Source organism: Eumetopias jubatus, unplaced genomic scaffold (assembly GCF_037043125.1).
Source record: "Eumetopias jubatus isolate StellerSeaLion01/CBP00866 unplaced genomic scaffold, mEumJub1_p1.0 scaffold_13, whole genome shotgun sequence".
NCBI classification, from domain to species: Eukaryota; Metazoa; Chordata; class Mammalia; order Carnivora; family Otariidae; genus Eumetopias; species Eumetopias jubatus.
Genome location: NW_028274819.1, coordinates 7,677,785 through 7,689,134, shown reverse-complemented (window position 1 = coordinate 7,689,134; position 11,350 = coordinate 7,677,785).

Genomic DNA, 11,350 nt, shown 5'->3' with positions numbered 1-11,350 from the left:
GAACCAAAAGGAGAGAAGAGGCGAGAGAGGTCGGAGGGGTACAGTTCCTTTCTACGTGGGAGAAAGCTGGGGTATGAAGGGAGAGAGAGAAAGCTAGGGGCCCCCTAAAAAAAACACAGCAGGGGAGTGAGAAGAGTTGAAGGAAGGCAGGGATGGTTAGGGTGACATGTGTGCCGAAGGAAGAAGGGCCAGAGAAGGTCCCAGGAGAACAGCGGGAGAGTTTGGGGAGCCATCTCCAAGAGACCCTCAAAGCCCAGTTCTCAGGTCCTTCCATCTGGCTTCTTCTGACTGTTGCCCCCCCCCACCAACCCCCCCTCCCAGGCCCACAGGCATCAATGGGGACTCAAGTGTCCTGCCTCACTGCCCCTCCAAGGGCTGCCCCTTCCTGAACAGGGGACAGAGCAGGCAGACAGCCCCCTCTCCCTCCAAACACTGTCCGGGTTATATATAGCTTTACCACTGCCTCTCCTCATTGGGTAATGGAGATAATTAACATGCGCGGGCTAATTAGCCAATCAAATTAAATGCAGCACCTGCTCCCAGGCTGATTGATGCCCTTACCCCCACACACATGCACCCCCACCCCAGCCCAGGGCAGGGGAGGGGGACCCTCAGGCTTGGGGGAGGGAAAGGCCAAGCCCCCTCTTCTCCAGAAGGGGCAGGGAGACCCCCAGTGGAGGCACAGGCCGGAAGACCAGAAAAGTGACGTCCTTCCTCCCTCCCCGACTGGGGTCTCAGTCTCCGACTGGCCCAGCCTCTCTTTGCCTCTCTCCCAAACCCCACCCCCACCTCTGGACACATTTTGGGGAGGGAATTAATTAGCTATCGATTTCCACTAGCAGAGGGAATAGGATTTTGTGCTGCTGTCCACTCACCCCTCAGCTCAGGAGAGGGAGGGGATTAGTTCTCCTGCCCCACCCCGAACCCAATCCCTCTGTCATACTCACATCCCCCACCCTGGAGGGAGCCGGCAGAGGGCTTCTTACTGAAAAAGCCTCGGGGCTGGGTCTCCCTTGTTCGGGAGGCTGGCAGAGCACAGATCAAGTGAAGGTTGGTGAGGAGGCCTCCAGAGGCTGGGAGGTAGATGCCTGGGTCCTAGGAGCCAGAAGGAATTTACCTGGAGGCCAGTGGGGGTGGGGGAGGCAAAGTGCGTGAGAGTCCAGGAGCGGATGACTCCACAGGGCGGTGTGTGCCAAGCTGTGGAGGGAGAGTGTGGGAAGGGAACGGGTACTATGCTGGGAGGCAGCTGTGGGGGCAGAGACTGGGCTTGTGCGGTGTCTCCGGGGAGGGGCGAGGGCAGGGTCTGGGAACCAGGGCCCCTCAAGGCTCATTACTCATTCTCCCCACAGCCCACAGCTCCGCAGCCCAGGCCAGCCTGGCTCGGTGCCGAGCACAGGGGCTGCCGGCCTGGCCAGGAGGAAGCCCCAACCCTCCCCCAGTCCTCTCTCCAGGGACCCAGAGACCCTTGGGGCAGCTGCAGGCTTGTGAGACAGAGATGGCCTCAAGAAGACTGTGTGCTAAGTGGACACCTGGGTCCCTTCCACCCCACCCCACCCCACCCCACAGTTCCCGGGGAAACCTGCTGCTCTTCCCCTCCCCAGGACTAAGCTTCTGCTGACCCAGCCTCCAGCCCACCCTTCCTCCCAGGACGCAGGGGGTTCCTGCAAACCTAGGACCCACTAACCTTCCTCTACTCCTGGCACACAGCTCTCCGGGCTCAATCTCCTTGCCATGGGCCAGGCCCATTGCCTTGCACAACTACATCAAGTAAATGGTTCCCCTCGAGTTGTACACTGGAAGCCCCCTACCCCCACCGTCCAGGCACTGCTTCCCAAGACCCACTCTTCTTCTCCAGTGCCCACTGTCAGTGCAGGGACACTGGCCAGAGCAGCCTCGGGATATCCTGTCTGCTGACTGACGTCAGTGTACTGCCCACAGCCAGCCACTGCTGGTCCCCCGACCACTGTTCCTGGGGGACCTGACCTCTCCCATGTTCCCCAGGACTCTGCACCCAGTCAGCCTCCTAGCGCCTCCTACCCACAGATGGCCTCTGTAACTTTGAGCCAATGGGGAGGGGAGCCGCATGGGGAGGGGGTGTGGGGTGACTCGTCTACTCTGAGGATCTGGCCTACTCTCTCGCCCACTGAGCCCTCTCCCACAGACTCTTTCTAGGTCTTCCTAGGCTGACAGCCGCCTTCTCGTCTCCCGTGGCCAGGCCAGGACAGTGCCACGGCGGCACATGGACTGAAACTTCTGGGCTCCCCAGTGCGCACCCAGCGCCTGGCTGGACCACCACACGCACTGTCTCAGTTTCAGGAGTTTGATGAGCCCACTCATCACCCCAGGCTTACAGACAAGCAACCTGAGCTTAGCATGATAAACCCATTTGCCCAAGCACGAGTGCAGGTAAGGGGTCTGCTGGCTCCAACACCTATGGCCTTCCTGCCACCTTGCCCGGGCCACGGGCCACAGGGAGGTGTCAAGCTCAGAGCCCACCTTTCTCTGATCTGGCCATCACAGGGGGTCACTGCCCTCTACAGACAACCCAGACTTAGTCGGCCCCTGGAACTGAAAACCACAGAACTCAGAGCTCATGGAGTTCAACCCTCTTGCTTTTTCTGAGGTGGAAACTGAGTCCCAGAGAGGGACAGTGACTGACCCAGGGCCACACGGCAGAGCAAGACTCAAACAAAGGTCACTGGCCTTCCATTCTAGATGCTTCCCCCTGTACCCACCGTTCCAGACCTGGGCCTTCTGCCTGACCAAAAGGCTCAGCGCCCCTACACCCTCGGGGCAACCTGAGCGAACAGATGCAAATTCCGGAAGGAGAGCTAGTCCATGCCCACTCCGGCAGAGCCCCTGGCCAGGGGCCTTCTCCCCACATCCACCCACCCCCATCTCGGGCCACCTTGATACCACACGCGCGCGTGCACACACACACACCTCCAGCCATGGGAACGCCAGCCTCCCTCTGGCTCTCTTCGCCTCACGCCAGCTGGGAGTGTGACAGCAGGGGCCTCCCCCAGGCGCCGGCGAGGAAGAGCTGGGTTTACACACATTCTGGTGGCCCCAGAAGGCAGCCCATGGACAGGTGGGAGAAGTGCGTGTTAGGGGGAGGGAGATTTTGGCTTGAGCTAAAGAGAGGCTTGCTGGCAATTTAAAGCCTCCAACAGTGGAGTAGGCTGCCTCCGGGCGGGGGAGGGGGGTGAGTTCCCCTTCTGTGGAGGTGTGTGAGCTGAAGCAGGATGACTACTGCTCAGAGTAGCTCAGGAGGGGGCCCTTGAATCCCATGGGAGGGGACATCACACTACTTGCGCCCTAAGGCCCCTTTCAGTCCCAATGTGTTTTTTTGGAGGGTCCCCTCTCCTCCGTGAAACCACAGGCAGGCTTGGTGGGCCACAAACAGTTCTGACCTCCCTCCTCTGCTCCCTCCTTCCAGCCCTGATGACTTTTTTGGGGAGACCTAGAGCATGTCCGCATCTGGCCACCCCTCAGCAGTGGGCAAAAACAAAGCAGTGATCGGAGGCACTAACTCCAGAGCCTGGGTTCAAATACCAGAGCTACCCCTTTCTGGCTGTGTGACTTTGGGCAAGTCACTTAGCCCCTCTGGGCCTCAGTTCCCTTACGTGTAAAATAGAGGTAATACTGGCGTCGTCAAAATTAAGAGTTAATATATGTAAAGCACTTTATAACAGTGTCTGGCATAGCCTAAAGTATGTGTTGTGTTAATGATTACATTTAAAACTCCTCATCTCAGCATCTTGCAATTTGCAAAATTCCACATGTCCCATGTTTCCTTTGATTCCACCAGGGCCCGGTGGGAGAAGCAATCAAGGCAGGTCTTATAACTGCCCCCTTTTGCAGATGGGGAAACACAGTCAGAGAGGAAAAGGGGCCCCCCCAAGGTCACAGAGCTTGGAGGTTGCAGAGCTGGGACTCAAATTTTGCCCCCCGGGCCCTCCCCGATTCTGCTGGGCACCTCCTCCTGCCTAGGAAGGTGGGAGAAGGTCTAAAGACCAGAGGGAGTCCCATAGCAGCACCGGTAGAAGTGAGGACAACCTGAGTGTGTACATGGCGGCCCCCTGAGCAGGTCTCTGTGTACATGGAGAGAAGCATGCAGGGGGCTGGGCACAAGAGGCAGCGCCTCGAGGCGTGCATGACGAGGCTGTTGTCAGGTGTGGGGCTGAGGAGTTGGGTGGGCTGGGGACGGAGGTGCAGTTGAATGACTCGGCGAAGTGGGGGCTGGAGCACAGGTGCCTAGGAGCTTGGGGGCAGACAGTGGAAGTGGTGAGCTCACCCCTATGCCCATCTCTGAGCTGTGCACAGCTGGGGGACGCCGACCTGGGTGGGCACACCCCAGTGATGCAGGGGGACAGATGGTTTCCAGGGGCAGACCTGTGAGTAAGCATGAGGTACCTGGGACTGATCCTAAAGGTACCCATGACAGGTGTGTGCACACGTGTGTGTGGAAGGTTATGTGATCACGATGAAAAGGGTTGCCACTTGCCGGAGGCTCGCTCCATTCCTGACAAATACACAGGGTAAAGTTCAGAGCATTTAGCCCAGAGCCGGGCCCACAATAGGAACGTGATGCATACAATTGTTATTATTACTGACACCTCATCTAGTCCTTGCAGGAACCCCATGAGGTAGGTACGAGGACCCCCATTTTACAGATGAGGAACTGAGGCTCACTGAGGGGCAGAGCTGAGCCCACATGGCGCCCCCATGGTGGTGGCAAGAAGGCTTTGTAAATGATCAGGTGCCATGCAGATGCTGGATTATCTGTTGAGTGAGTCTCTGAGCCCCACGGGCCTGCCAGTGTGGATGGAGCCGGGCGGGGAGCCGCCCCGACAGATGGAGCAGCAGGGTAGGTGGCGTGTGAGACACATGGTTGGCGTCCCCCTGGGGGCTGAGCTCGGAGCTGGGATGAATGGACAGCGTGGCTCCAGCGTCAGGCAGGGGTAGGGCCCCCAAGGATTAGTGCCTAGGGTGGGGGCCTAGAAATGGGAGTTTCTGGGGAAGGCCAGGTGTAGCTAGTGACAGGGAGGGATTGTGGTTGTGGTCAGGAGGGGTAGGAGGGCCTGGGGCTTGAGGGGGCTCTCGCAGGGCACAAAGATATGAGAGTGAACGAGAGCGAATGAAAGTGGGGGAGAAGCTTAAGGGGTGAGCCAGGGCATAAAGGGTGTTAGCAAGCACGAGCGTGTGCCAGGGTGCACACACACACAAAGGCCTGAGGCAGCGTGGTACCATGACACATCGTGATGCCGACTGGGGCTGGGGGTGTCCGGGAGGGTGTGTTCCGGAGGCGAGGGTGTGTATGGAGGAGCGCAAGAGTGCTGACTTGACCCTGGTTCCTGGGGAAGTGAACGGGTGGGTGGGGAGCTGTGTGTGTGTGTGTGTGTGTGTGTGTGTGTGTGTGTGAGGGTGAGGGCTGACAGTGCAGAGCTGGGGCTGGGGCTCCGGGGGCAGGTAGGGGCCATGCATGTGTCGCGTACATGAGCACAGGGCACCTGGGGGAGGTCTCTGAGGCAGGCAGCGAGGTGGCAGTCTCCGGGCAGGGAGTGTAGGCGTGTGCTGCCGGGAGGTGTATTGTGTATGCAGGTGTGTGTGCCTGTGTAGGTGTGTGTCTGGGTGGGTGCCACCGAGTGTATGTATCAGTGTCAGGTTGTCTGTGTCACTGTCAAGGGCGGGCAGGAGGGAGCCGCTGGACCCGGGCAGAGACTGCGAGCTTCCCAGAGAGGTCCCTAACAGCCAGCCCCTCCAGAGCCGAGCCCCAGCCTCTCAGGAGCCCTTAGTGTGGATTCAGCCCAGGCCAAGAAGCCAGGACAGAACCCCGACTCCTGGAGAGAGCTTCCCAGCCACCCAGTGACCACCGGCCCCTGCCAATCGGTCAGTCCCACCCACCCATGGATCTGAGGACAGGATGGGTCTGAGAACACTTCCTCCAGCAGGAATGAAGGAACCCCCAGCTAGACCCTTCTCCCCTGCCCTCAGGAAGATCCAACCCAGCCTCAGATGCCAGCATCCCCACAGGCATCCCTGGAGACAGGAGGACTTAGGGACTGGAGTGGATGAAGCACCCACAAAACAGAAGGCCTCACGATTAACAGACCAGCCGACCTCCCTCCACTCTTTCTTCCCTCCGTCTCCTTTCTCTTTCTACTTCTCTGGCAGAAGATAGAGAATGCAAAGCCCTAAAGTCCCCCAGAAGGAATACCCAGACACAAGGCAGGTGGACAGAAAGAGGGGCGGGAGCGAGTGGAAGGTCCTCCCCCACCCCACCCCAACCCCAACACACACAAAACCAGAGGTGTATGGAAACCCCCAAGGCAGTGGAGAGGACTGGATGCCCAAGACCCACCCCCTAAGGTTTATTCCATCCCTCCAGGTCTGGACGACTACCCCCTTCACCTCCAGGCACCAAGAAACAATCCCTTCCCAGCCCTTGCTCATTCAGTGAGGCACCAAATGCCTTCACCCAGGACTCAGGTAGAGGTTGAGAGTAAAGAAGACAACCACCCCCCGAAAAGCCAATTTTGCCTCCAAGGGCCCATCGAGGGTTCAAGGGCTCACACCTAGCCCAAAGAACCCAGGGCAGATGGCTCCTTCAGCTGGGGGGAAGGCCGGGACATGAGAAATGGTCCCCTCCTCTTTGGGGGTGGGGGAGCAAGCCCAGGGCCCTGCAGCTGCCTCTCCCTGCAGCACTCTCTGACCATAACCCTGTCGCTGCCCCCAGCGCATTCCCACCCCAGCACAGCCCCCTCCTACTGATTTCCCAGTCTCCCTCTCCATCGCCCCCAACCTTCCCCCGCAAGCTTCCGCTCCTCTCCCTCAGGCCCCCTATCTTTCCCGGCTCTCCACCAGCACAAACCCATCTCTGCCTCAAGCTCCCTGGCACCTTCCCCTCTGCTCCCTCCCGATAACCTCCTCTCCCCTTGGCTCCCATCCCCCAGTAAAGCCTGGTCCTCCGTGGTGGCCCCCAGTATGAAGCCCTTGGCCTGGCCCCTCCTCCCTTCTTGCCTCTCCACTTCTCTCTTTCCCCTCTCCAGCGCCCTCTCCTTCTCCCACCAAGCCCAGTTCCTCGCTGGTTTCTCCCCTGCAGACCCTTCAGAGCACAACAGCTTCCCAGCCCCTCTGGATGAACACTGCTTCCAGCCCTTGGGGCTAGCACAGACTGGGGACCCCCCCCCTTCAGAGCCTCCCTCCCAGCCCTCCGGATGCCCCTCCTTCTCGGTCCATCCCTTCCCCCAACGACCCTCCCTCCCACCCTTCTCCATTCACCCCTACTCAGGACCTGTGCCCCTTCCACAGGGAGCCTCCGACCCCCAACCCCCTCCCCAGCCACTTAGCCTCCTCGCTGTCACCTAGCCAGCCCTCTCAGCGCGGCAGCGCCCCCGCCCCCCAATCCATCCTTCCTGCCTCCCCCGCCCCTCCGATCGCTCCCCTCCCCCGATCCGCTCCCGCCCCCCGCCCGTCTCCGCCGCAGCCACCCCCCCCCGTACCTGGTTCTGAGGGCGCCAGGAGCTGGAGGGTGGGGATCAGAGCCCCAGGGCCGCCCCGTCTCCAGCGGGTGGCAGAGCCGGGGCCAGCGGAGTCGGCCGCCTCGCGCCTCTCTCGCTCCCCGCCGCGTCCCCGCCCGCCGGCTCGTCCGCCCGCCCGCCCCGCCGCGGTGCCGCTCGGAGGAGGATGCTCTGCGAGTCAGGGCGGCTGCTCCCGCCGCCGCATCCCTGCAACACCGACTGACGGCAGCATCAGCACCAGTGCCCGCCCCCCAGACACGATCATTGGGCCACGCTGCGCTAACGGACGAGCGGCGCAGCCAGTGCGAAGGCGTAGAAGCCGCCAGTCCCGCTGCTCCACGGGCCCACCTCCCTCCCCTGCCGGGGACCCAGGCGTCCCGGCCCCAGGGCATCCGAGCCCTGCCCCGCCTGTCGCGGTCCTTAGCCCTGGCGCCCAGGCTCCCAACCAGGCAGACCCCCAACTCACCCCCAATGTCTTTTCCGGCAACCCAGACGCCCTAACCTCTCCCGTATTGGGTCGGGTTCTCGGGTCCCGCATCCCTTGGCCAACGGCCCCGTGTGGCAGCGCCCAGGACTGGGACGTGCCCAAGGAGAGGCTCTGGGCCCCGACTTGGGGCACCGAGGGAGCAGGACCAAGTGAGGGGCCTCGGGCCGCAGCGCCCTCTACTGGTTACTCCCAGGGACGGGCCCGGGCTGCCGGGAGCCTAGGGAAGGAGGACCTGCCCGAGGCCGCGGGGGGGCTTTTTCCAGCCCCTAGCCTGGCCTCCGCTTCCCACCGCCCGAGGGCGCCCTGGCTTCCCCTAGAACTGAGGCGTGAGGGTCTCAGCTGGGATAAGGAAGGAGGCAGTGCGGGAGGGAAAGGCAGCGATGACGGCGGGGTAGACTTAAGGGCTTGGGGTTTCCCAGCCCTGCCTGATGGGAATCCGAGTTTGAAGCCTGGTTCTCAGTCCTGCTCCTACCCCCCGTCCAGAGTTCCGGGCAGGACTGGGGGAAGAGGTGAGGTTGCACTTTGCCTGGATCTCTTAAGGAATCCGGTCCTCTGTTCTCCTCCCCAACCAGGAGTTTCAGAGTGAGCGTGGCGCTGGGTGGAGGCCTTCCCGGTGAGGACACCCTAACTGTGCGCGTGCATGAGTGTGGGAGGAAGGGGACACCCCTTCCCTCACTCAGCCAATCAAAGATGGACCTGGCACCTAGTGTGTGTACCACAAAGTTGGACACTGGGCTTCTGAATGAGGCTGTGTGTGTGTGTGTGTGTGTGTGTGTACCAGACCATTCTGCCACCTCACCCAGATCCCTGATCTCTGTCGCAGGGTCCGCGATTTGCATAGCCCGTAGCAGGTGGTGCTTCTTTAGCCAGAGGCAACATGCAAGAACACTCACGTTCCACTACTAATGCAGGCACGGGCACCCAGGGGCACACCCTCACAGCCATGCCCACCTATCCATGTGCACACAGGCATTCCCAAAGAGACACCCAGGGACAGTTGCAGAAATGCCCCACTGGGGCAAGATACCCACAGGAAGCACATGCTTGCCCAAGAACATACACCTACACATACAAACTTGAGCATACAAGTGCCTGCACACTCAGAGGTAAATGCACGCCCAGAATAGGTGCACACAGAGGACTTGCTCACAGGGTCATTCTGCCCCCGTGAAGCACTTTGCACAGGAGTGGCCAATTACCGAGTAGATGGGCGGGGATACCCACCCACAAAGTGGTCTTCCTCTCCAGACTGTGTGGGGGAGGAGGGGACCCAGACTGCAAGGGGCGTTTCCTAGGGGTCTGGAAGAGCGATCCCTAAGCCAGGTCCCAGACTCGAGGCCCACTCTGACCTTGGAAAGACCCTCAGCCTGGCCCCACCAAGGCCACTAGAGGAGCCAGAGAATGGGAACTGCTGAGTCAGGGACTGTAGATGTGAAATAGGCTCTCTGACCCCACAGGCCACTGCCCCACCCATCCCCCACCGCTCACACACACACACACACACACACACACACACACACAGACTTGCCCAGCCAGACACCAGGGCACGGAGAGACAGGCAGACAGGTGCAGTAACTCACAGATTCTCTCAGACCCTTTCAGATGGGTGTAAAAAGGGAGAGCAGGAGGACAGGGGCAGGGAGAGATGTAAGAGTGAACATCTGTCTCCTGTCCCTACCCGCAGCTCCCTCGGCCACCTTTGCCCATCAAGGGCAGGAAAGGTCACCTGGCAGCTCCTGCACCTCCTGCCCCTCCCCCCAGCTACAGGAATGTCTCCCCCCAAGGTCCAAGGTTCAGACTACCCATAGTAGTTGGGACCCACCACCTCCAGACAACCGCCCCCAAAAGGCACCCACTCAATGTGGCCCTTCTCCCAGGCACAGTCCAGCGGGGACACACGGTAGGGGGAAAAGGCAGCAAATAGAGCATGTGTGTCTGTGCACACAAACACACACACACACACACACAATGTGAAAGCTCGTACACCACATTCACACAGGCAACCATGAAATGACAGTCCCACATTACACTCCCGGGGCAGGGCAGACCTGAGCCCACATCTGCATTCACACACACACACACACACTGGGAAGAGGCCCGGCTGGGGCTGAGGTCTGCAGGGAGGAGAGCCGACCAGGCTGCAGGGATGGAGGCAGCGCGGGAGGCGGGCGGCACAGGGAGCGAGCTGCTCTTCACAACACAATCGCCGTCTGTTGTTATAGCAACTCAGCCCCCAAATCGTGAAACGGATATTACAGCCTTCAGAGGGGGAAGGGCAGGAGGGGGCTGAGGACGCTAGTGCGAGGGACCCGATGGGGGACAGGACTGGGGGCCTGACAGAGGGCGGTGCTGCAGCTGAGATGTAACAGGATGGGGGGAGGAGGTGACCTCAATGAGGAGTGGGCCAGGAGTGGGGTCTCAAGGGGAGAGGTGGGCATGGGGTCAGGGGACCCTGAGGGAGGTGCTGAGGCCATTGCTTTGCAGGTAGGGATTGGGGTGCTCAAGCCTCCACCCCCAGGACAATCCACAGCTGCTGGAGGATACACCCCAGGTTGGGGGCTGAGGAGGTAACTCCCCCACTCTCCCGCGGGCTGCTTGGAGCCTGGCCCAGCTTCAGAATCTTTAAGAAGACCCCCAGTCCACCCTCTTCACCCAGACCAGCCTTAGAAGTGGTCTTAGCTAGCCTTCCTCAGGTAGCGGTGACCCCCAAAACCTCCGTGCTGCAAACTCAGGAGGGAAGAGCTGGGCTGGGAGAGGCCACAGGAGGCTGAGAGCAGGATCAATATGCATTTCCCCTGGAAGTTGCCGTCCTTCCGGCTGGGCTGGCAGCAGCACGGGGCCAGGAGGCTGCAAGCTCAAGCAGTACACCCCCCAACCCTGAAGCATGCAAGCCCAGCAGGGGCTACTGGGGCCTAGGCTGCCCAGGGCCCCACCCCTTCCCCTCCCCCTCAGCCAGCACTCTGGGCTGCCCTCTCTCCCCCATGATTCTCTGCCGTGAGGTCCCCATTGCTGGAAGGATTCAAGCTGGGGCTGAAAGGCCACCTGTCAAGCAAGGGAATTTTGGCTATGGGCTGAAGGCTATGGTTATACATGATCATTGGCCCCAGCAATTCTGGGAGCAAAGAAGCACAAGCTTCAAGTTTTAGACGCCCAAGATTCTGGACTCCTGGAGATTGTAGACCCTTCCCCAAATTGTTATAGTCCAAGGTTTTTTGGTTCTACAGTTCTAGCTCCCAATTCTAGTCTCCCTACAATTCCCAACACATGAGACTCCAGACCTCCCAAGATTCTCTGACTACAGAGTTCTAGACTCCAAGACTCTAGTCCCTATGATTACAGT